The sequence below is a fragment of the Bos grunniens genome, chromosome 19, assembly GCF_055505025.1.
Source record: "Bos grunniens cultivar Pamir isolate PY7600 chromosome 19, Bosgru_T2T1.0, whole genome shotgun sequence".
In the NCBI taxonomy this organism is placed as follows: Eukaryota; Metazoa; Chordata; class Mammalia; order Artiodactyla; family Bovidae; genus Bos; species Bos grunniens.
This window is the reverse complement of record NC_141183.1, coordinates 53,163,852-53,190,002: the sequence shown is the minus strand read 5'-3', so window position 1 is coordinate 53,190,002 and position 26,151 is coordinate 53,163,852. Positions and strand designations below refer to the sequence as shown.

The window sequence follows — 26,151 nt, the reverse complement described above, 5'->3', positions numbered from 1 at the left end:
GATCCCACACTGTGAGCGGCATGGTCAAAAGAAAAAAAATGTGACCTTTTCACAGTAGCAGTGATGTCAATATGGCAACAGTAGGAATGCCGGGTTGGGGAGAGCGGATGCTGGAAAAGAATGGCTGTGAAAGCTTTGGGAATGAACGAATTCAGCCACACACAGAGGAGACAAGGGTCCTGGGCCACTGACAGAGGCAGGCTGACACTTGTCTGTGGGGTTACCTGAACGAATTTATTTACATCTCTCCCTGTATTTTTCCATCTCATTTTTGCCCTATGGGATAAATACCTGTCCATTCTCACACACTCTCCATAGGCTCAGCTGTCTCTTCTTCTGGTAGATTCTTTAGAAAACTACCATTCAAGCCAATCAGGCAAGGCGGCACAGAATAGGCCCTGAGTGAATGTGTTCTGAGAGGCCATTCAAGGTGCTTTCAGAGGAAGAGAAGTTGTTTCTGCTACTTTGTTTCACTTCTACTTTCTCCGGGAATAGTTCACAATGCTTGGCTCTTTTGACAGGGAGGAGGCATGATCAGGCTTATTTCATCTTTTTGGTTGGCTGCCTGGCTTGGTTCTATTGTCTCCGGTCTTGCAGTCTGGATGCCTCTTCCAGTCCCCGGCATATACGCGGCCGGCCTGCAGGGGTCCTCAGATCTCCCTCTGAAGCACCTCACCAGGCTCGTCCTCCTTAGCTAACATTATCTTTTATTTAAACAGTAGCCACCAGTCTTGTTACATAACATACCAATATTCCAGGGTGTTAAACTCATGCAGGGCCTGCGGTTGGGGAGTGGTGATCTGGCAACAGGAATATTCACTAGAATATTGTTGAAACATTGTAACAAGTTTGACTTTCGGGACCTGCTTAGATTTTAGTGCCTGGAGGGGACTATTTCAATCTATTTCAATCTTCTTTGTTTCAAACTGCGGCTACTAAGGTCTAGAAAGAGGAAGAAATTTGCCCAAGAGGCAGATTAGGGCAGAAATCAAGATCTCAATAATCTAAAGAATCTACCACTTCTTCAAAGATTAAGGATTAAGTGCTAAACCTTTCTAGATTCTTTATCTGATAAGTATTTAAAATTTTTTTGTTTTAAACTTTCCAAGTTCATTAACTGTGAGCGGTGACCATGTGATCTTGTTTACACTGAAAATGCTTACACTAAGACTGATACATATGTGAGATGCTGATGTGTTTCAGGTATATTTTTTGTTTTTACTAACATTAGGATTGGATTCACATCCAACCATGCAATATATATTATCGGAATACAATCCAAATGAGAAATATATTAACTGAATCAAATGTATTTTAAAGACAGTTGGCTGGAGTTGTGGTGAAGTTTGAGCCACTTGGGGATCTGCCTTGGGTACCATTCTCCACTTTCGCGCAAACCAGCGTGGAAAAGGGTTGAAGCCAGTAGCAGCTCAAAGTGTCTCACATTCTAACAGCAGCTCAGTGAAACCCGGGGTTTCCTACTGCTCTCTGAGCAATCCCAGAATCCCAGAGGCCAAATGAAAAGGCTGAACTGCTCTCTGCCCCTGATCCCTGGCTGCATTCTTTCTCAAAGTGACCTGTTTTCTTGCTGGGAGACTGCCCCACTCCGCCCACCTGGTGCCTCCCTAGATTTCCTGATAGCCCTGGGCTTATTTTTTAACCTTCTCTTCCGTGAAAAGCACCGCTCCACTGATCCAGACTGGGCGCACCTCTCCTGTGTTCACTGACCATCCTCGTGTCCCGGGTGAATCGTTTCTCTTCAAAAGCCTTAGAAAAACCAGCAGCAATTGGGGGCGAGGTGTCTTCCAATGCCTGTAAATGCCTCTTATCTTGCGTTTAATGCGCCCGGTTTAAGGAGAGCAGAGACAACGGGAAATGCCTTGCTGCGGAGTGGGGCCTGGCGGGGGCCCCCTCGGGCTGGCGTTGCTTTTTACATTCAACTGCCCTGGGTCCCGAGAGCCTCTCCAGGTAACTTAGACTGAGTTGGGGGCGGCTAAGGCGTGAGGAGTGAGTTACTGTCTTAGCTCCTCTAAGCAGAAGCAGCACTAGAAAGCGCCACACCACCACCACCCCGGGTTCTAGAAATCCCAGCCTTGACCTGGAGACAAACTCCAAACCCAAATAAACGGTCTCCGCCCGGGCGCCGAGAGCCTCCCCATCGTCATCACCCTTCCTCCCGTTCCTCGGGCCAGCCGCCCCCCGCCTCGCCAGGCGCGGCAGGCTCAGCCTCCTCGGGGCCAGATCCCGGCGCCCGCCTCGCGCCCCGCACCCCGCACCCAAGCCCGGCGGGGCCCGAAGGGGTGGTGGGGGGTGGGGGGCGGAGGTCTGGGAAGCAGGGGGCGGAGTTCCGTCCTTCGCTGATTGGTTCGCGGCGGATGGGCTGCGGCCGGGCGCAGCCAACCCGCGGCGTGTTGCTATGTGCTGCGCCGAGGGGATAGGCGCGGGAGCGTGTCCGTCACCCGGCAGCCCCCGGCCCGGCCCGGAGGGATGCGGAGCGGCGGCGGCGGCGGCTGTGGCTTTAAGAGCGCGCCCGGGGCCCGGGATCCGGCCGGGCGGTCCTTCGCTGCTGCGCATCCCCGCGGAGCCTACCGCGGCGCGGGCCGGACGGGGCTGCTGGCTGCCTGGTGAGTGAGACGCGAGCGCGGCGCGCGTGGGCGTGGGGCGCGCTGTCAGCGCGGGGCGCCCGTCCCCGTCCCCCTCCATCCCGCCCCGGGGCCCCGGCGGCCCGGCTCCCTTGGAGCGAGCTCGGCACCCTCCGGCCGGCGCGGCCGAGGTGGGGTCCGGCGCGGGGGTCGCCCCGGGGCGGGGTCGGGGGGCCGCGGGCACAGGGGGCGGGGAGCGAGCCGCCGGGCCACGTGACCGGTTTGTTTACAAACACTGCCGGGGCCCCGGCTGTGGCCCGCGGCGGGCGCCGAGGGGGCTCAGGTCCCCGGATCGGGGCCGGGGACCCGGGCGACGAGCTGGGCAGGTCTGGAGCGCGCGGGGCGAGGGTGGGGGGTGTGAACCTGGAGATCCGATGGCCGCGCCTTTTTCAGCTTAGTTCCGGCGGGTTGGGACTAAGTGGGTGGGGGGCCAGGGTGGGAGTTCCAGGCGTTTGCTGTCCCCGATGTCGCTGGGTCTCCGCTGGAGACACTGGGTCCCCGGGCGCCGCCCTCGGTGCTCCCTCCTCCCGCCTTTTGGGGGACTGGCCGCCCTCAAGACTCCGAGGAGCGCTTGGCCGGCCCCGGGCAGAGGTAACCGCAGCCGAGTTCCTGCCTGGCCGCTTCCCGGCGCCTCCCCAGCGCCCTTGCCAAAGAGGTGGGCGCGAGTTCACTCCTGCCCGACGGAATCAAGGGGCCTCTCCAGCGAGTATCTCTCGGGAAGTGGGTCTGGCGGGGCAGCCCCGACCTCGCACTGCTTCAGGTGCATCCTCCCTGGCCACTGACCTCCTCTGGGTATCTTTACCCCAAGTGGTGACTTTTCTCTTGTTGTCGAGGGTGGTGGGGAGGGGAACCACCTGTTCTTTTGGACCGGGCCCAGGAGCCTGCCACCTCTGACTTCACTCTCGGCTTACAAGAGCTTACAAAGCCAAGGGAGTGAGCGCCCTCCGTTTTTCTGTGATGTAGCTGACCCGCCCGCAGTCCCGCGGCTTTGAATGGCAAGGGGAAACCGCTCCTGGGCTTCGCTGGGTTTTTTGTTTTTGAGCTCTGGCCTCCTTGTCAGTTGCTCTCCTCGAGTCTTGAGTCTGTTTTCAGTAAGTCGTTGCTTCTGATGAGTCTAAAAGCCGAAAAGACAGCTAGCTGCTTTTTTTGGCCACATCCTGCTGGCAGGCGGGATCTTAGTTCTCCCACCAGGGATGGAACCCACGCCCCCTGCGATGGCAGCTGGAGCCTTAACCCCTGGACCACCAGAGAAGTCCCAGCTATTCCTTCTCCCCGCTCCCTCTTTCTCCCATGTTCCTCTCTTCTGGTCCAGCAAGATGGGGCTGCCTGTCCTAGAGCATTGGGCAAGAAGGGACGCTGTCTGATTCCTTGTGTTCCACTTGCTCCCAGAACATTGGCCATACAAGGAACCTAGGGGACTGAAAAGCTAAGTGACTTGCCCAAGGCAACTGATGTCACTGGTTCTGGGGTGAGACGAGACCTCACATGCCCGATGCTGTCCAATGCTGTCCTGATTCTGAGAGCTCAGGGCCTTGTGGTCAGTGGGCCTGGATTCACCCTTCCCTGACTTTCCTTTGACCTAGGTCACTGCCCCAGGACTGCATTGATGGATTGAAGCTGAGTTCTCTCTATTCCTTAGGCTGAGACTGAGCCTCCCCTGCCCCCGGCTCCCTACCCCCTCTTAAGGGAACACTTCAATTCTTCTAATGTATGATAATGAGCGTGCAAGTTCTTTACCAAGGAACAGGTCCAGCCTGGGGAGAGTTGTGCAAACTTCCCTTTGGCACCTTTCCGTATCCGCAGCTCCTTGAGAAGGGTCTGGGGCAGGAAGGAGCCTTGGGCTGATGCCCCTATTCAGTTTGGCATTGCCTCATCAGTTTAGGATTTGATAACAGCCTTTGTGTCTTGATAACTTGTGCTTGAACTAAAATCCAGAAGCTTGGAATTAGGGGTGAAAAATGGAAAATAAACACCGTGCATAGGAATAGTGTAAAATATTCCATAAAAATATTCCTTCATCCCTCTAGGAGAGTGGTTTTCAAACTGAACCACAGTGATGAATACATTTTACATCACTGCACAGAGGCCCGTAACTGCTTAAGTTCCCAGAAACAATAATTGCCCTGACTACCTGCAGTGTGTTCTATTTATAATTTTTTCCTACTTAATTAAAAAAAAATATCAACTGCTGGTCATGACTCATGGCCCACAGTTTGCAGAAACATTGCTGAAGTTCTCGGACTTAAATGTGCATAAAGACGACCTGGATAATGTTTGAACATGTAGTTCGTAAGTCCAGTCTGGAGATGTTTATTGTCAGTGGGGGACATTTTTAATAAGTGGGCCATGAAGTTATGAGGCAGATGGTTGATAAGAAACTCTGAACTAGTGGGAATTTGGGGCAATGAACAATGATATGCAAAGCCTTGATCAGATTATATGACCCACACTGTATTCAAACCCAGGACCACTCATCTGTTGCAGGCCTGGGCTTTGAAACAAGGGTGTAGTGTTTGCTTTCACCTGGCTTGACGCGTTGGCCCTGAGAGCTAGGCATAGGCCCTGTTACTCCCACAGTACCCTGCTCCAGTCCATTTGAGGGCTGCTGTTCACTATTCTGTACGACTGGATGTTTCTAGGTGTGTGGAGTTGGGGTCGTGAGTAGTGCCGTTGAACCTGCTGCATTATTCCCAGATTTAGGTGAATTTTCAGTGTTTGAATGATTTTAATGGTTTTGAGTTGATGATAACAGTCATTGTGCCTGGGACATTAATAGTCTGGCCAGCAGGAAAGGTTGATTTTGTTTAGTATCTGGGTGTTCCAGGCTGTGTAATCTGGAGGAAGGGCATACTGGTGATTTTTTGTTGTTGTTGGGAGCGGGGAGGGGAGCCAGGGGTTTGTCTCTTAATAAGAAGTGACAACAAGTTTCCATGCCCCCTTGCCGACCTCAGCCCAGCTTCTTTCCTGGGTGATGGCTCGGCTCCTGTGTGCAGGTGTATCTTGTTAGTCACCGTTTTCTGATGCTGTTACCTGTCTCTGTTACCCGTTCCCTGGTAGCTCAGTTGGTAAAGAATCTGCCTGCAATGCAGGAGACTGGGGTTGGATCCTGGAGAAGGAAATGGCAAACCACTCCAGTATCCTTGCCTGGAAAATCCCATGGACAGAGGAGCCTGGTGGGCTGCAGTCCATGGGATCGCACAGACTCAGACACGACTGAGCGACTAGCACTTTCACATCGCTTTACCTGTCTCTACTTTCAAGCAGAAACATACACAGCTGCTGCTTCCACATGTTGGATGTTTCCCTCTTAGTTCTTGTGTCCAAACACGTTGGTAAAAGAAGTTTCCTTGAATTAATCAAAGCTGCAATTTAGCTTCAGAAAAGATTCAAATTCAAATTCATACTCTGTGGTCCTTCCTGCCAAGGGTATGCCTTATTTGGGAAGGCTAACAGTAGAATTGTTGAAATTAACTTTAATAATATTCAGTTTGGTCAGGCAGCTCACATGGAGAGTGTTGAGTTTTGAGCCTCTGGAAAAGAAAAGAAAGCAACAAAAGGATAGCCAAGGATACGACATCCTAGGATAGGAAGAGCAGGTGGGATTCAAATAGAGGTCTGGATCAGTTTTCTTTATAAATTATCTTGGCATTTCCCTAGAGTCTGTCAACCAAACCACCAGTTGCTCTGACAATTGCATTCCCTTCATCACAAGAGGGTATAAAGCTCTGGAAAAGGAACTGCTTTATTTACTTTTAGCATCTAGTGATGGAAAGCAGGTTTCCCTGGCAGCTCAGTGGTAAAGAATTCGCCTGCAGTGCAGGAGATGCCAGTTCAATTCCTGGGTCAGGAAGATCCCCTGGAGAATGAAGTGGCAACCCACTCCAGTATTCTTGCCTGGAGATGCCATGGACAGAGGAGCCTGGTGGGCTACAGTCCATGGGGTTGCAAAAAACTTAGGGACTAAACAACAACAAACAATGGAAAACCAGGGCCTGCAGGCTAAAGGGATTCCCTTAAGAGTTTTGATTTTGGTGATACTATCCCTAACAAAAGGTGATACTACATCTCTCTGGAGTCCCTTGGAGCTTTGACCACAGCCCTAGAGATTTTAAAGTAGGATTATGCCCCTCCCATTACCCTTCAGAAAGCGTCCACCTCCTTTCCCTGTAGCCCCATCTCCCATCTTCTCCCACCTCATTCCCCACCGGTCTTCACTTGGTCTTTTCTTCTTCAGTCTGGCCTCAGTCCACTGCAGTGACCTTCCTGAAGTTTCTAAAACATGTAAGGTTTGTTTTTGTCATTGGGCCTTTCTGCTGGTGCCTGGACTCCAAAATTTTTGCATGATTGGGCTCCCTCAAATGCTGCTCAGAGAGCCCCTTCCTGATCTGTTATCTAGAACAGTCCTCCTTCCTTGCCCCTCAGCCTCTCTTAATCCCCTTAATTTTTTTTTTTTTCAAAGCACTTTAATACCATCTGGAAGTGTATTGTCTACTTGATGGCTGGATTGGAGGCTCCTGTGTCTTGCTCACTGCTGACAGTGCCTGGCAGGGAGTAGCACAGGGTAAATATCTAATTGTTGCTGGAGTGAATGAATGAATGAATGACCAAGAGAGCCAAAGTTTAGAGTCTTTTAAGAGTAGAAACTGTGAGCAAAGCGAATGGAATTGATGGAATTCCAGTTGAGCTATTTCAAATCCTGAAAGATGATGCTGTGAAACTGCTGCACTCAATATGCCAGCAAATTTGGAAAACTCAGCAGTGGCCACAGGACTGGAAAAGGTCAGTTTTCATTGCAATCCCAAAGAAAGGGAATGCCAAAGAATGCTCAAACTACCGCACAGTTGCACTCATCTCACACGCTAGTAAAGTAATGCTCAGAATTCTCCAAGCCAGGCCTCAACAGTACGTGAACTGTGAACTTTCAGATGTTCAAGCTGGATTTAGAAAAGGCAGAGGAACCAGAGATCAAATTGCCAACATTTGCTGGATCATCGAAAAAGCAAGAGAGTTCCAGAAAAACATCTACTTCTGCTTTATTGACTACGCCAAAGCCTTTGACTGTGTGGATCACAATAAACTTCAGAAAATTCTTAAAGAGATGGGAATACCAGACCACCTGACCTGCCTCCTGACAAAGCTGTATGCAGGTCAGGAAGTAGCAGTTAGAACTAGACATGGAACAACAGACTGGTTCCAAATCAGGAAAGGAGTAAGTCAAGGCTGTATATTGTCACCCTGCTTATTTAACTTATATGCAGAGTACATCATGAGAGATGCTGGGCTGGATGAAGCAAAAGTTGGAATCAGGATTGCGGGAGAAATGTCAATAACCTCAGATATGCAGATGATACCACACTTATGGCAGAAAGTGAAGAGGAACTAAAGAGCCTCTTGATGAAAGTGAAACAGGAAAGTGAAAAAGTTGGCTTAAAGCTCAACAGTCAAAAAACTAAGATCATAGCATCTGGTCCCATCACTTCATGGAAAATAGATGGGGAAACAATGGAAACAGTGACAGACTTTATTTTTTGGGTGTTCCAAAATCACTGCAGATGGTGACTGCAGCCATGAAATTAAAAGATGCTTGCTCCTTAGAAGAAAAGTTATGACCAACCTAGACAGCATATTAAAAGCAGAGATATTACGTTGCCAACAAAATCCGTCTAGTCAAAGCTATGGTTTATCCAGTAGTCACGTATGGATGTGAGAGTTGGACCATAAAGAAAGCTGAGCTCTGAAGAATTGATGCTTTTGAACTGTGGTGTTGGAGAAGACTCTTGAGAGTCCCTTGGACGTCAAGGAGATCCAACCAGTCCATCCTAAAGGAAATCAGTTCTGAATGTTCATTGGAAGGACTGATGCTGAAGCTGAAGCTCCAATTCTTTGGCCACCTGATGCGAAGAACTGACTCACTTGAAAAGATCCTGATGCTGGGAAAGATTGAAGGCAGGAGGAGAAGGGAACGACAGAGGATGAGATGGTTTGATGGCATCACCGACTCAATGGACATGAGTCTGAGTAAACTCCAGGAGCTGGTGATGGAAGGGAGGCCTGGTGTGCTGCAGTCCATGGGGTCACAAAGAGTCGGACACAACTGAGCTACTGAACTGAAGAGTAGGAAATGACTTTCTTTTCTGTTTGTTTGTTTTTTTTTTAAGTTTTCTTGGAGTATAGTTGGTTTACAATGTTGTTAATTTCTACTGTACAGCAAAGTGAATCAGGTATGTGTATGTAATACATATATCCCCTCTTTTTTGGATTTCCTTCCCACTTAGGTCAGCACAGGGCATTGAGCAGAGTTCCCTGTGCTGTGTAGTGGGTTTTCATTGGTTATCTATTTTATAATATTTTGTTTTCAAGAGAAGAGGAGGAAAAGAAGTTTTCTCTTCCCTTTCCTGAGAATTCCTGTTCCTGTGGAATTACTTTTCTTTTGGGATTTCTGCTTCTCACAAATTTTTCATCCTTTTATTCTTTTTATAGGTTGCCAAAGTCTCTAAAAGCTCTACTGTTATTTTTTTGTTGTTAATAACTCTTTCCTGCTCTACTAGCCTCACTCTAGGCTTCATTGTTCGGACAAACTTAGTAATCATGTTTCATGAGTACTAGGCACTGTGAGTAGAACTAAGAATCTTGACTTTGGAACCAGAAAGCTCTGTGACCTTGGACATTTTCTCTAAGTCTCTACTCCTTATTTGTCAAATGAGACTAATAATAGTTACTATCACACAGGGTTGATGGGAGGATTAAATGAGAGAATGCACGGGAACCCAGGCCCCGGGCCTGGTACATAAGCACTTGGTATTAGCTATTAATAGCAAGAGTAATGTTAATAGTTAGATTCTCTCTCTCTCTCACTGGCAGGAATTCCCATTGATTTGGGAGTGCAGTAAGACGGGGAAAACTACCAAATTTTAAATTAATATAAGTAAATGAAGACCAAAAAGGTCACTTAGATTTATCAGAACTGGAATGGAATGTAGAAGTCATCTAATTGGAAACTGCTAACTAACTCTTAATAAACATCCATGTGGAAGAAGTAATATTTATAGAAGTGTTTGGAAGAACAAGTTGTCTACCTGGTCTTAGTTTTATCCTTGATTTAAGTTGGGCCAACTGAAAGCTGCATACTTGGGCCATGTTAGCTCAGCCCCGCCAGAATTACTTTCACTGAGATGAACTTGAGATGGGCGTCCTGCCCTTTGCTTTATGGACTGATGCTCTCCAAAATAGCTTTATGTAACTTGCTACTATATTTCTTCTAAGAGTTTACATTGTGGAAGACTTAAGCTATAGCTTCACTTAATGTCTCTGTTAAGTGAATTGGAGAAATTTTCTTTCAGAATCTGGTGCCAGGAAAAGCTTTGCCTGTCCCAGGGAACTGGCATGACTTTGCTTGTGGACAATTGGGTGTAACTGATCATGTTTCTCTTTTTGCTTTGGCTGCCAGGAAGCAGAGAAACAAATTTGTGGCTTGACTTTAGTAACTGTCGGGCCCTGTATCCCAATTTTTTCCAGTGGTAACTTTATCCTTTTATTTTCCCTGCTTTCAAGCTAATGGTTTATAACTCTGTATTATTTAGATATTTGCTGGATTGGGCATTCAAATTCATTTTATGTGTTACATTTTAGAGACACAAACGTTGAGGCTCAAACAGGCAATAAGAACTTGCTTATTAATACACAGAACTAAGTAGGGCACAGGATAGACTGTAAACTGTATCTTTTATTTCTCAGGTCCAGGGCTCTTACAACTCCTGTGCATTCTGGAAGAGTATCAACTCCTGACTTAAACTCTAAAGAACTCATAATGTCTCAATACTAGGCAAAGCCTCCCTTCTCTCTTGGGATGGGACTGAGCAGCATCTGCCAGTGAGGTGTGGCACTGCCTCCTGAATCCCTGTTTCCTGGCTGGGTCACCGACCTCTCTGGTCTCCTGTGTTACGGGGCAGTCAGGCCTCCCCTGTGGTCTTGGGAATGCAGTATGTCCGGACTTAGTGGGTTTTCGCTGGAATGAGAGTCCCTGCTCAGGATGAAATCAGCCTCTAGTGTCTGGAGTTCCCATGGCTGTTTCTTGCCATGAAAGAAAGGCTTGATATCCAGATGGCAGATGGGTGCCTGATGCTGTTTACTCGCTAAGTCGTGTCTGACTCTTTGCCACATCATGGGCTGTCGCCCGCCAGGCTCCTCTGTTTTCATAGGATTTCCCGGGCAAGAATACTGGAGTGGGTTGCCATTTCCTTCTCTAGGGGATCTTCCCAACCCAGGGATAGAACTCATGTCTCCTGCTTGGCAGGTAGATTATTTACCACTGAGCCACTGGGGAAGCCAAATATGTGCCACTGACTGAGTCCACTGGGTGTGAACAGGGGTTGAGATCAGTTGGGCAGAAGAAAGTGGCTTTATTTTAGCTGATGTGAAATTTTGTTATAGGAAATATTGACCTGCCTAATGATGAATTTTCCCATGGTGTTCTGGGTGGGAATACCTGGGGCAAGAGAACATATCCTGCCTGAGTCAGGAAAATTTTGATTCCTTTTTTGAGATAGAGAAAAGGAACCTCTGGCCTGGGGCTGAAATTCAACCTTGGTTTTATTTTATTTCCCTGGGTAATCATCATTCAACAGATGATAAGACCTTTGGGAGAAAAAGATAAGTTATAATATGGCCCCTAAGAGCAAATCCTCAAATAGGAGTGATTAAGGCGTCTCTGTCAATAACCAGAGTACAAGGTAGAAGGAGTTTAAAGTCCTTACAGCGATACAGAAAGAAGGGTAGGCGTTTTGGAGATAGGATTGGGAAGAGTGAAGAGGATTTCAGCATGCAGAAAGAAACATGCCAGGGGAAACAGTGTGTGCAAAGGCACGGAGGTACGAGCTTGAGAGGTAATGTATGAGGAATGCCAGGAGGCATGTGTGATGCGGGGAGAAATTGCTTAGGTTGCCATTGCTGTCGAGTAGCTCCACAGAAGTGGACTGTGACATACATTCACAGCAGAACTCTGGACGATGAAGACCTGTGAACAGGTCTGGCTGACATAGATAATTATTGTTTTTTAGTTGCTCAGTCGTGTCTCTTTGCAACCCCATGGACTGCCACACTCCAGGCTTCCCTGTCCTTCACAATCTCCCTGAGTTTGCTCAAACTCCTGTCCATTGAGTCAGGATGCCTTCCAACCATCTCATCCTCTGTCACCCCCTTCTCTTCTTGCCCTCAGTCTTTCCCAGCATCAGGGTCTTTTCCAGCGAGTCAGCTCTTCGCATCAGGTGGCAAAGGATTGGAGCTTCAGCATCACTTCTCCCAATGAATTTGATGTCCTTGCTGTCCAAGGGACTCTCAAGAGTCTTCTCCAGTACCACACTTTGAAAGCAGTTCTTCAGCGCTCAGCCTTCTTCATGGTCCAGCTCTCAGCATCCACACGTGACTACTGGAAAAACCACACGTAGGTAATCGGCATCCTCAAAAGTAAGACTGTCCCTAGGGATTCTCGACCTTGATTGTCTTAAAAATTCCTGGCCCAGCTAAAGGCCTATAGAATCAGAATTTTCAGGATAGGGAATCTAATAAGAATAAACAAATAATACCCCTGCATATCCCCGTTTCCTAGATTTTTCTTCGCAGCCCACCTCACTCTGTCTGGAAATCAGTAAGGCAGTTGCTCTCCCAGGCAGAAACCAGCTGCTAAACCTCCTTAACCTTTGGCCTCCTTTCCCTTAGTTTCTGTGTTTGCCTCTTCCTATTCTTCTTTTGTTTATGCGTCCCTGTGTATCATCCATTGTATTTGTTTCCCCTTAATCGTTTTCTTTGAGCACTGTCGTCTTTGTTGGGGTGTCCCTACCTAAACTGACCCACCTCCAAAGGGACCATAAGGTAGAAACGATTCGCTTTCAGTATTTGCTGTGCTAATGGTATAAACGTGTATTATGTAAATATATATTAGATAGGGCTTTTGGTTAGTTTTGCTTACATGGTTCTTAATTTGTTTTCTTCAGGATTTGAGGGGAAAAGTATTTCCACCCATAACTGCAGCCTGAAAGCCAAATATCCCGTTAGCGTGAAGAGATGATAAGAACTGAAAACTAGCTTTTTCTTGTGCCTAATTTGTTGTCCCCGTAGACGGCAATGGCACCCCACTCTAGTACTCTCGCCTGGAAAGTCCCCTGGACGGAGGAGCCTGGTAGGCTGCAGTCCATGGGGTCACTGAGGGTCGGACACGACTGAGCGACTTCCCTTTCACTTTTCACTTTCATGCATTGGAGAAGGAAATGGCAACCCACTCCAGTGTTCTTGCCTGGAGAATCCCAGGGACGGGGGAGCCCGGTGGGCTGCTGTCTATGGGGTCGCACAGAGAGGGACACGACTGAAGTGACTTAGCAGCAGCAGCAGCAATCTGCTGTCCCACCTTCTGGTTCAGGTTATTCTCTTCCCTCATTTGTTTTCTCAGGTTGCTGCAATTAAAAGTTGACGCACTGGGCCAACCCTGGGAGTCTGAAGATGTTTTGAGAGAACTTGACATCTTTCGCGTTGTCATTAACTGACTTAGTCTCTCTCTCCGGGAGGTATTGTCTTAGAGGGCTCAGGACCAAGGATAAACCTCTTCAGATCACTTTCTATCATGTCTTGGTTGAAGGATCCCCTGGAGGGGGTTGGTTCCCAGATTCAAATCTCAGTTTTGGTACTTTCTATTTAAGCCACTGGTGGCTCAGACAGTAAAGAATCTGCCTGCAGTGCAGAAGACCTGGGTTCGATCCCTGGTTTAGGGAAGATCCCCTGGAGAAGGAAATGGCAGCCCACTGCAGTATTCTTGCTTGAAGGATCCCGTGGACAGAGGGGCCTGGAGTCCTGTGGTCAGTGGGGTCACAGAGTCAGGTACGACCGAGCAGCAAACACTTTGAGTTCACTTTTTGGTACTTGCTAGCAGAGTGACCTTGGACAAGTTGCTTAACTTCTCTTGGGCTTTTTCATCATCTTTCAAATAGGAGTAATCATAATAATACCTGCCTGTCTGGGTTGTTGTGAGGATTGAGATAATACATATCAAGTGCTTCACCCCTCATGGGCCCATGGTAAGAAATTAATAAATTGTGGAGTTCTGGAGGCTTTCTGACAGTTGCTGAAAGGCCTCAGTGACTCTTCCTACCTCCTTTGCTCATTTCCTACCTTCCTTCTCTGAGCTAGTAGTGCCAGCAGGGCTTTGGGCTAACTATGACAGATGATTAACTGGATGTGGTTCCTAGACGTGATCAGGAATGACACACAATCTAGCGGGAAGATTAGCCCATAAACTAGTAGCTCTGTGGAGGCCTCTTAAAGTATATGAAGAGTCTACACCGGCAACATGCTTGGCCCCCTAGTGTGCCAGGCTGGAAAGGAGATGAGGCTGTCATTCTTACTAAAATCTGCCATTCCCATAACAGGAAGAATCCAGAAATTTGCTCTAGAATGAATCTATCTCCCCCACCCTGTTCCTCTTTCATTTCTTCAATAAATGGCCACGCTAGGTGACAGTTTAATTCTTAGAACAAAATGCATCCATCTTTAGGGTGGTGAAGGCTGAGACTTTGGACATACAGGCAGCCTTTGGAAAGTGCCTCTGCCCTTTTTTTCTCCTGAGTTTTAAGTCCAGTTTCCAAATTCCAATCGTGGAAAGGCAGGGAGCCCAGCCACAGATGTCAGAGTCGAGTTTTGGATTTATTTGAATTGGGAGATTAAAGTGAGAAAGCCAAAGGCATGCTGACAGCGGAACAATAGAATGGTATTGGCAGATTTGGGATGGATGGCTTGTAGCTAATTGGGGCCCCAGCTGTGCCCTAGGGGAGCAGCAGTTAAAGAGAAATCAAGGTCACACAGTGCCCTTGTTCCAAAAGACATTCATTTATTCAGTAAATAATATTGGATCTCTGAGTGTGTGAGACACAGGCGACAATCAAATAATCATCTCAGTAACCACAGTGGCAAGTGCTATCACGTGGAGCTGGGGGCCTGGCCTTGTGGGGGTTGGAGGAGTCTAAGGTGAGGGTTCCCTTGAGAAGTAATCTGAGGACGGGCCATATCTCTTACTCTGCTTTCCAAGACGTTTTCTTTACAGATCTTCTAAATGGCTGCTTTACATAACAGTTCACATGTAGCCTTGTCTGGGACGGAGGAATGGGCTGGATCCCTGTCTGGGCCCCAGATCATGGGAGGAATGCAGTCATTTTGTTTTAACCAGGATTAGCCTCTCTGAGCATGGCCAAGCACAAAAGAAGGACTGACACTGAAGGTGCCAGGCCCTGGGGACTGCAAGTGGGTCCATCTGGTTTCTTTGAAACGTGGAGCAGAGGCAAGGTCAACGGACCCTTTCCTTCTTGGCCTGAACCAAGTCTGACACTGCGTTTTCTCTGACTCATTCTTACCAAGAGCAGCAGCTCAGACTGCCTTGGGGCGTTAGTGGGGACCATCCTGGAAGAGAAGGTTCCTGGGTGGGAAGTCTGGGGGTTTCTTTAGGGGTCTGGAAGCCACTGTCAGCCTGGGAATGGTGCCTTGGGAAGTTGCCCTAGGTGGGCAGTGGTGGGAAGGGCCAGGGGAGGCTGAATGGAAAGTATTTCTGCCAGCAGACAGCAGCTGGGTAAAACCATCAGAGGTTTTTATGGTGGGGCCTGTCAGAGATAGGGCTCCACAGTCCTGGGTTTCAACCTGCCCGCCCAAGTGAGTTTACATCAGAAGAGTTTGTGGAACATTAATGGTGTGTGAGTCCCGTGTAATGCCCAGAATTCAGTATTTTAAATGTACTGGATAATGGCAAAGTAAGGAGACTATAAAAAATATCAGCTGTATAGAGCAGCACGGAGCCAATGACGGTCATTCACTTTACTCAGTTAATTAACATTTATCAAGAATCTCCAGTGTGCTGGCTACCAGGAGTCCTTGGGAACCCAGGGGGGTGGGCGGGTAGAGACTGAACCTCTGATACAGAAAGTTTCCAGCCTGAGAGTGGAAAAGTACCATTCCAGAGAACAGCTTTTTTTGCATGCTGGATGAAGGGGGCCCCTAGCTCTGCTTAGGCTCTCTTTTTCTTTTGGCCTGTGAGGCACGTGAGATCCTAAGCTCCCCAACCAGGGGCCGATCCTGCATCCCCTGTATTGGCAGCACTGGACTGCCAGGGAAGTCCCTCTTCAGGGTCTTATTCGAGCTGGGTACTAAGGGATGAGTAGGTGTTTACTGCGGAGAAGGTGATGGCACCCCACTCCAGTACTCTTGCCTGGAAAATCCCATGGACCGAGGAGCCTGGTAGGCTGCAGCCCATGGGGTCGCGAAGAGTCAGACACAACTGAGTGACTTCACTTTCACTTTTCACTTTCATGCATTGAAGAAGGAAATGGCAACCCACTCCAGTGTTCTTGCCTGGAGAATCCCAGGGACGGGGGAGCCTGGTGGGCTGCCGTCTATGGGGTCGCACAGAGTCGGACACGACTGAAGCGACTTAGCAGCAGCAGCAGGTATTTACTGGGCAGAGAACATAGGTTAAGGCTTTGCAGGAGGCTGAAATAACTTGAGAAAAGGTAATGAAGGAGCTCAGTCTGATGGGGAAACAGGTTTGCAGCAGTGTGGGAAGCTGACGAGAAGATACAGAGAATTGGGCCCAGGTTTCAGTGCCACCTAACGGGGGTTGAACCTTGTCTTGCAGGCTGCTAGGAAACCACTGGAGGTTTGAAACAGAAGAGCACTGTGATCAGATTGTGCTGTTAATAGAGTTCTAGAACAGTTGGGTTGGAGAGGTAAGAGCTGAGTCAGGGGGCCTAGTTCAGGAAGTGCAGGGTGAGAGAGGGCCTGGCTCGCAATGCTGCGGCTTGGACTGAGGGCGACAGTGGGAGGGTGGGTTGTCGAGGCAGTCAGCTGTGTAGGGGACAGACGGGGTGTGTGTGAGTGACAGAAGGGAGAGAGAAGAAAGGGTGTTTCCTGCCTGGGCAGCTGGGCCTCCAAGAGGAGGGGACAGAAGAGGGGGACAGGGGATCGGAGCCGGGGGAGGGTGAGAGATGGTGCTGGCTTTGGGAATTTGAAGCGCTTTCCTAGGAGCCAGAAAGGGGTCCCCTGTAGAGAGGAATCCACGGACTTCCCTGGTGGTCCAGCGGCTAAGACTCCGCGCTTCCCCTGCAGGGGGCCTGGGTTCCATCCCTGGTCGGGGAAGTAGATCCCATAACTGAGATGCAGTGCAGCCAAATTAATAAAAATAAATAAATATTAAAGAAAGAAAGGAATCCAGAAAGGTATTTAGAAGACTTGAGTGTGGATGAGAATGCTGGAGGGGGAGGGGAGAGGGCAGGCAGGCAGGCAGGCATATATGGTGGAAGCTCCTCCGAGGAGGAGGATGGACGAGCTGCCAGGGAGACTGAGGCTCAGAGAGGCAAGAGAAGGCCTGTAAGGGAGAGTTTCAGGGGAAAAAAACAGCCCAGCGAGAGAGTGAATGCAGCACCAGGGCCAAATAAGTGCTAGCATTCAAAAGTATTAGTGTTTGGACTTGGCATGTTGGAGGCTGCCCATATTTTTGTTACTCAAAAGCCTGGTTGTGATAAATGATATTCGTGGAGCGCTGCCAGAAGGCTGTGTAGCTCTCCCATTCCTCCGGAGAGTCGATATCGCTGGATCCAGCCAGACCATCCGAAAGCCACGTTCTTGGGCCGCCCTCATTTGACCCCGTGTAGAATCCCAGTTACTGAATCGCCCTTCAGTGTTCCTCATGCTGTCCATTTTCATGGAGGGGCCTCTGAGAAAGACTTGCAAGAGAATTCCGGGGTGGAAAGGGCTGACCCACTGGGGCTCTATCCCCTGGCTTGCTCATTGTCTCCTGCAACCACCCAGAGGAGAAATGTCTCTCAGAGAATCTGTATCCTGAACAACCAAGATGCTTTTATTTCATAGGAAACACGGCTGGTATTTTCTTTTCCTGCCTTGGTTCCTGGGGAGCTCAAAGCCAAATTTGCAGTGGAAATTCAGTAAATCTTTAGCAATTTAATAGCATGCGTTTGTGTCCTAACTCTCTTTGTGTTCTTTAATTCTTCCAACCCTAATTTCTTAATCTATTTCAATAGTATTGTATGATTTGTGCTTTTGTAAAGCCCCCTTAAATCCTTTTTGGATCTTGATGTTGTATAAGAAAAAGAAGGGAGCCATCAATGAACTTGAGCCAAACGTGCTTGGTAATGAATCTTCAGACAGATCATATTTGGTTAGAGTTGTAGAAACAACCCAAAGTAATATCTGATCTCTTCCTAGGCAGCTAGCAACAGCTGTTTGTATGTAATGACTAGTAAATTACTTTCAAGTTTCAGGATATTCAAGAGGAAGTGCCTCTTCTCTATGCAGGTGTTCTAACAGATGTAAGCCTCATATGGGGGCCTCCCAGGCAGAGTGCTGAACTAAGGGCCATGTGGTAAATATATTGTTTTGCTAACAGATGTTGCAAAGCACTGTTGAGCCAGTGGACTTTGTGAGGCTGGCATGTTTCTGTGACCTCGCAAAACAGAAGGTTGGTGGGTGGGCAGTTTACTCTGGGGCAGTGTTCAGCTGGCAGAGACATCATTACAACATGAAATCAGGATTTTAAGAGCTGAAGGAATCCTAGAGATCATGTAGGATTATCATCTGACAGATAATCCCCCTGAAATCAAGACTAGACCCTGTATCCAACATAGAGATGAATGGTTGGTTTTGTTTATGAACGAGTGGTTTCCTGAATATCCAAATGGTTTATTTATTTTTCATCAACTAGATGTATTTAAAATACCACCTGAGTTCAGAGGTATAAAGTGGTTAACCATGAAGTGATAGCATTGTTTTTCCCACGTGCCTTGCACATCAGCTTGTGGCAGTTTTAATGCAGAGTTTCAATAATGTTTTCAGTAGCAGCCCCCTCCTGGGATCAGTAGAGTCAATGCAGACTGCAGAGGAAACCTTCCATTGCATGAAGTGATGGAGTGGTCTGTTGTTCACAATGACACTGCAGTAATGTCAGATCCCCAGCTAAGCCACCAGAACCTGCTTAAACCACAGTATACCTTTAAGTGGATTAATTTAGGCCTAACCCTCTAACCACCATGAGTCAACCTGGCAGACAGGAGCACCGCTCATTCGGGTCTCGTGAACAGGAAGGGTTCCCGCGTGTTTTTTTCTCTTGCTGGTGAGGATGATCGCAGCTTCTCAAGGTTACGGAGTGCCAGCCACATGCCAGGTGCTCTGCTGAATGCTTCCCTTGCATTATGTCATTTGATGCTTTTGTCTCCTCCACGAGGTAGGCGCTGTTAGCCTCTTTCAGGCAGCTTGCCCAGTGGCGATGCAGCTAGTGAGAAGAACCAAGACAGAATCCAGGTCGACCTCTAATCCTGTCCTCCTCACCAGGAGAAGATACCACCACCCTCTTCTCTCAGGTGGCAGCCCAGGAAAACTGGGCCCCCTGCTCCCTGGTCAGGGTCGAGGATTCTGGTGAGATCAGGAAAACGGGGAAGAGAGAGGGGTATCTCCTGGGACAGAGGTTTTCCGCAGCCATTCTGTCTCTTTGTTTTCTGTCTCCAGTCCCAGAATGGCTCACCTGTCCCCTTTCCACTGCAGCCTGTTTATTGCCTCCAGTTGGGTCTTCTCTCTTTCTTCCTGGAACAAGCTAGTCAGTCAACAAGCGCCTACCCTCCTGTCCTTAAAGGCAGCATGAAATCCTCCTTAGGATTCCTAAGAGTTCCTACAATACGTGCGTCTGTGCTCAGTTGTGTCCGACTTTGCAGTCCCATGGCCTGTAGCTCGCTAGCTCTGTCCATGGGATTCTCCAGGCAAGAAGACTGGAGTGGGTTGCCATTTCCTCCTTTAGGGCCTACAATAAGTACAAGATGGAAAAGCTGGAAAATGGTTAAGCTGTAACCTCAACAGATACAGATATATATATATGTATGTATGCATTTATATGTAGATAGACAGCTTCCGCTGGTGGCTCAGTTGATAGAGTCTGCCAGCAATGCGGGAGATGTGGGTTCAGTCCCTGGGTTGGGAAGATGCCCTGGAGAAGGAGCGACTAAGCGACTTCACTTTCTTTCTTTCTTTACTATATGCCAGGTGCATATGTTAAGTACTTTATAGGTTTTAGCTTAGTTAATTCTCATAAGAGCCTTATGAGGTCATTATTAGTGTTCCTAGATTTTGATGAAGAGAGCAAGGCCCAGAGAGTTAAGTTATTCAAGGTCACACAGCTAATAAATTATTGAACTGAGATTTGAAATCCTCGGAGTCTGGTTCCAAAAGCCCTTTTTAAAAATAGAATTGTAATTAATTACATATTGCACAATATGATATTAATTTCAGGTATACAACATGGTGATTTAATATTTTCATACATTATGAAATGACCGCCACAGTAAGACCTGTCACCGTACAAAGTTATTACCGTATTGCTGACTGAATTCTGTGTGTACATTTCATCCTGATGACTCATTTTATCGCTGGAAGTTTGTATCTCACCTGTTTTATTTGTACCCCCACACCTCTCCTCTTTGGCAGCCACCAGTTTGTTCTCTGTATCTGTGACTCTGTTTCTGTTTTATTATGTTGGTTCATTTGCTTTGTTTTTAGACATATACGTAAAATCATATGGTGTTTGTTTTTCTCTGACTTATTCTACCTTGCACAATACCCTCCAAGTGCAACCATGTAGTTGCAAATGTCAGGATTTCATTCATTTCTATGACTGAGTAATATTTCATTGTGTGTATATATGAATAAATAAATATATATATTATATATCACATCTTTATTCATCCATCAGTGAACACACTTGCTTCAATATCTTGGCTATTGTAAATGGTGTTGCAGTGGACATAGGGGTACATAGATCTTTTTGAATTAGGTGTTTTGGGTTTTTTTTTTTTAGTTAAATATCCAAAATCCATCTGTTCACCCACTGCCTCGTATTGCCTTTATGAAGGACATGAAAGTGATGAGATGGTCAAATCTGCTTTTTAAATACATAACACTGGCTGAAATGCAGAAGGTGGGTTTAGGGGGGAAGGAGACTCAGCTGTCTGCCAGGGCTGTGTGCATCAGCGATGCTGTGTTCCTGACAGTGCTTTAGGGCCTTTGTGAGCATGGCCACGAGGGAAATCGCCCCTTAGGGGAAGGAACACTGCTGCGGTTCCTCCGGTGTGCTCACCACCTTGGGAGGAGAATTCTAGGTTTAGAGAAATGTCATCCCAATGATCCCAATGGTACCATCTACCTTGCTTGAAGACAAGCTAGACAATCCTAATGAAGCGGCAGGAAAACCATGTCTGTCTCTGAACTCTCTGGCCTCCTTTTTCTTTTTCTTCTTTTTTTGAAGCAGCAGCATCTTTTTTTTTTTTTTAATTCATTGACCACTAAAAACAGTAATAGCTACAATTTTGGTGTTTTGTATGCCAGCGCTGTGCATGTACTTACACCTCTCGTTTGATCCTTCTCACCCTGAGTATGTCGGTTTTATTAGAACTGGGGAAGCTGGGGGTAAGGGGAGTTGAAGAACTTGCCACAGTCCCTCAGCTACAGTGGAGCAGAACCAGTCTCTCTTTTTAGTTTACCATTTTCACAATTTTATTTTTATTTTATTAAATTTATTTTTTTGGCCAGCCTGTGGGATCTTAGTTCCCTGACTAGGGATCGAACCCACACCCACTTCACTGGAAGCGTGGAGTTAACCACTGGACCACCAGGGAAGTCCCCTATCACCAGTTTCTGATTGCAGGGCCCACTTCTTTTCCAGGCCGTCTTTGCCTGCCTTCCTCCAGAACAACACTCCACGATGAAGCGACAGCACTGACGCACGCCTCGCGGTGGTCCTGTCCTGTGGCTGGTAGGGGGGTCACTTCCCCCAGCGAGTTCCGTCCTCCCCGTTTCTGAGGCTCTGTGAGATCGGATGCAACCTTGTTCACTGTCACTTACCCAGTCCCTTCATGACTTACCTGAGGGCTCGGTACCTCCTTCCCCTCCCTCCTGGGGACACGCAGAAGTTTCTGTTTTGAATTCCACCTGCAGTCGTGGCTTCTGGTAGAAAAGCCCAGTCCATGAGGTGGGATGTCTAGGTTCGCTGTGCGCTCCCTCTGAGTTTGGCTCTCAGCATGGCGTATTTGAGGTCTTTGTTTTTAATCATAATAGTTCACATCTTTTCTTTCCACGCCGACCAGCAGGGGCCAGCTGGAGGTGGTAGCAAATCTCCCTTTAATTTCTACTGTGGTGGATTATTACTTTGCTTAAAATGGTGTTTAATTTGTACACGTGCCTTGAGGCTTTTAAATATTGAGCTCATTTGATTATTGTTGGAAATCAATTTAAACTCCACAACGTGTTCAGCAAGGTGGACTCAGGATGCCCCATGGAGCCTGTGGCCCCATTAGCAGGTACCAGAGTCCAGAGATTAAAATGCAGTGAGTTCTGCAGCCCTTTAGCCTTAATTTCTTCCTTAAAAAAAAACAAAAACAAAGCTATTTCATCTTCCTTCCTAACAACTGACTTCTTTTTACTTCCTTTTAAAAAATGGACTGCTTTTTAAGGAAGCAGCTTTCAATATTTGGCCTTAAGAGGGGAGGAGACAGTAATTGGTGATTATTTTTTGGTCTCCAGCTCTTCACTTTTTCTGGCTCAGCCCATTCTTTCCTTTCTTCTCAGGTTCAAGGACCCCCCTCTTGATCCTCCTTCACGTTACTTTCCACTTTCCCCCTCTTATTCCTTCTTGTTTGCCCTGCAGCAGTTGAACAAGATTCATATTTCAGCAAGCCACTTTTTCTTTCTTTCCATCTTGGGGAAGGAGTCACCTTTTGTGGGTTCCTGTCAATTCCTAGGAATGAGTGGAGACTTTGCAAGGAGCAGAGCAACTGTAGAGCAAAGTCCAAGGCTGTTCGGGGCTTTTCTAGCACCAGGCAGCCTGCGATGTTGCTTGCATGGTCCGTTTTTCTCTTCTTAAGTTCTGAGCTGGATGACTGTGTTTGTATGTGACACATGCATGTTTAAAGCAGACTATGAATGCCAGTTTCTCCAAAGGTTTGCGTAAGTTTTGAGATTCACATTTGAAGCTGAGCACAACCAGAAATCCCTGCCTGTGAACTTTTTTTGGGGGGTTTCCTACAGAAGAGAAGTGAGAAAAATAATTCTACTCTGGGGAAATGCATAATTCAGCTGTCTGCGTGTGTAAGGAAACAGACTCTGGGGCTGCTCTGTAAACCCAGACTGGCAGCCAGGGCTCACTGTTCCCTCGCCTTCCTGCAAGTTTGGATCAAAGGCAGACAGGCCAGCTGGTGTTCCTCCTGCTCTCCACTGGGCAGCGGGGGCCCTGGCCTTCAGGAGCTCCTGGCCTGGGGCAGGCCTCCCTCCTGCTTCCCCTGCCCTGGCTTTCCTGTTCCTGACCCCTACCCCCTGACTTTTCACCACTTCCTTTCCTGGAAATGCTGCCATTCCTGAGAATGACACAGGAGTGTTGCAAAGTTTTAGGATCTTTCAGGGAACACCAAGCAGGGTCCTTGGCTCTTTCTACCACCTGCAACACTTCAACACCCAACAGCCTTGGTCTACTGTGGGCTTTGGTTTGGACACTCAACCTTAGCGTTTGCAGAGTAAGCTTGGGGTGAGATGCGGGGGCTCTGATCCAAGGGGTCGTGTTGTCTCCTATTATGGCCAGGCCTCACACTGAGGCAAAGCTGAGCAGGTGAATTCTGACCCCCATCCATGCACGTGTGCTGAGTCGCTTCAGTTGTGTGACTCTTTGCAACCCCATGGACTATAGGCCGCCAGGCTCCTCTGTCCATGGGGTTCTCCAGGCAAGAATACCGGAGTGGGTTGCTGTGCCCTTCTCCAAGGGGATCTTCCTGACTCTGGGATCAAACCTTCATCTCATATGCCTTCTGTGTTGGCAGGCAGGTTTTCTGTCTTTTTTTTTTTTTTTTTTTTAACCACTGGAGCCACCTGGGAAGCCCCTCTTACCCCTGCCCCTCCCATATTCTTCAAGTATTTCTATGATGCTCAGTTAAATCTGATGACTCTTTTTTTTTTAAAAAAAAAATTTATTTGGCTGTGCCGGGTCTTAGTTGCAGCACATGGGTTCTTTTTAGTTGCGGCATGTAGGATCTAGTTCCCTGACCAGGGATCGAACCCAGGCCCCTTGCATTGGGAGCGTGAGGTCTCAGCCACTGGCCTGCCAGGGAAGTCCCCAATTAGTCCTCTTTAAAATTAGCGGTGGGAGACTCGAGCAGCCAAGACACTGTGCCTGGGCCCCTCTAGGTCCGAACCCCTTCAGCAGTTGGACATTTCAGGTGACCAGTTGGTCACTCTGGATATGGAGCTTACTTGGCTCAGCTCTCAAGGGACATGCAGGGTGAGAGATGGTGACCACTGCTGTCCTTGAGCCTAGTGCTGGCCAAGGGTGTTAGCCACTCAGGAGGCTATAGAGTGCCCTAGAGGCCTGTGTTGTAGCCACGCGTTCCGGGAAACAAACTCACTCAGAAGGACAATGCAGATAGTGGAGTGCAGTTTATTACACCGGGGGGCCCAAGGCAGAGTCTCCTCTTAGCCAAGGACCCCAACCAGCATTTGTGAAAATCTTTTATACCCCATGTGTACATGTCTGAACCCACCGCTCCAAATTCCTTGAGACTTACATAAACCGAGGAAAATACAGTCCCAATAACCCCATCATTCACGTGCTATGTGCTCATGTGCTCAAACAGTCAAATGATTAGCCAATAATCGATAAACCCGAGGTTACACTCCGATTGATACAGAAAAATGTATGGCCTATCTGGAGGAAGGGGTGATTAGTGTATGTTTTCTCTTAGGCGATGAGTAACCTAGATACGATCTTCAAGATACTTCCCCTTCCCTTGTCTGGAGGGGGTCTTATCCTTCTGTTGTTGTTTTCATAGGCAGTAAACACAGAGTTCAGAGTCCATTGGAAAGGTGGCCGAGCATGATCAGCATGAACAGGCCTAAGATGGAGTCCAGGCCCTATGAATTCCTTCTTCACCTGCAGTGATGCTGCAGTGGGAAGGATGCCAGGGAGGAGGGCGGCTCTCCTTCTGAAGCTTTGGTTCCAGTGGAGCTCTAGAGGGAAAAGACTGATTGGCGGGCTTTGTCCGAACATCCAGATGGATCCCAGGCATAATGCAGCAAGGAATATCCGAGTTTGTTTGTCTTCCTCCCCCGTGTCTCTAAATAATTTTATCTTCAAAGCATGACGCAGGCGTTAATTAACACTCTGGCTCTCCTGGGAGGTAGGCAAGTGGGAACACCACCCCCGTTAGTGAAGAGTGAAGCCCAGGGAATAGGTAGATCCAGAAGCCTCAGGTATGTGAGCCACAGAGAAGTAGAGTGGATCTCAGAGTTTGGGGTTTTGCCCTCAGACCTTTAACTCGACATAACCCGGGAGCCACCCCTCTTTCTCTGTGACCTTGCTCCCCATGGGAATCACAAAGCTGAGGCTTTGGTAGGAGAAATGCTTGGTACTGTGGGGTGAGTAATGGAAAGTTTAAGTGTTGGAAGAGAAATTCTGGTCAGATTCACTGTTATTGTGAATTTGAGATGCAGGAGTCTGATTCTGCCATTAGTTGTCTTCATTTTACTTACTTAAAAACAAATGCGCTGAGCATCTCCTTCTGGGCAAGGTATTACAAAGAGAAGCAAAGCGAAGTGAAGTCGCTCAGTCATGCCCGACTCTTTGTGACCCCGTGGACTGTAGCCTACTAGGCTCCTCAATCCATGGAATTCTCCAAGCAAGAATACTGGAGTGGGTTGCCATTTCCTTCTCCAGGGGATCTTCCCAACCCAGATTGAACCTGGGTCTCCTGCATTACAGGCAGATGCTTTCCCATCTGAGCCACCAGGGAAGCCCTTATATTACAACAAGAATCATTTCTCAAAAGGACTGCCTGGCCATGAGGGATCCTCTTGGTCGGGAGCTTGATCCTTTATATCCTGTGTTTCCTTTATACGCAAAAGAGACTTGGGGTTTGTTGCTTCTTCAGATGGTGATTTCAACTGCTGGAGGACTTCCAGTATTTGGAGATGAATACAAATCCGTTGTGATTGTTGACTGCAGGAAAGTCATTTATCTTGGTTGGATCGGGAAAACAGGACCCCAGGGGTCCTCTCCTGGGGCTGTAGGTGGCATATCTTTAAGCCTGGCCTTTTCTAGAGCTGTGAGTTTTCCCTCGTAGCTCAGCAGCAAAGAATTTGCCCACAATGCAGGAGATGCAGGTTTGATCCCTGGGTCGGGAAGATCCCCTGGAGAAAGGAAATGACAACCCATTCCAGTGTTCTTGCCTGGGAAATCCCATGGACAGAGGATCCCGGCAGGCTACAGTCCATGGGGTTGCAAAAGAGTCGGACACAATGTAGCGACTAAAGGACCACCGTGTCTAGAGGTTCCTGGGGGTGGTGATCGTGCCAGTTTGCTGGTCGTTGGCAGGGATTAACTCCTGAGAGCCCTGAGGTGACACTGAATCTCCAGCTCTAGAACTGCAGCAACAGTGGGATCTCC

The 26,151-nt window shown here is 48.0% G+C and overlaps 1 protein-coding gene across 8 annotated transcripts in view; it reads left to right on the top strand.

The window, feature by feature from the left end:
• The first annotated feature begins 1,213 nt into the window (after positions 1-1,213).
• The window catches only part of YPEL2 (yippee like 2), a 68,968-nt gene continuing 44,030 nt past the window's right edge, over positions 1,214-26,151 (top strand). Inside the window, exons 1-2 of one of the 8 annotated variants that reach the window (XM_086360600.1) lie at positions 2,547-2,773; positions 11,857-12,081. The gene's annotated coding sequence lies outside the window, so the exon portion shown is untranslated. Of the gene's footprint in view, positions 1,969-2,481; positions 2,774-2,863; positions 2,969-11,856; positions 12,086-13,083; positions 13,199-21,390; positions 21,481-26,151 lie in introns of those variants that run through there. The other 7 variants (XM_086360606.1, XM_086360599.1, XM_086360607.1 and 4 more) reach the window with 7 other exon arrangements.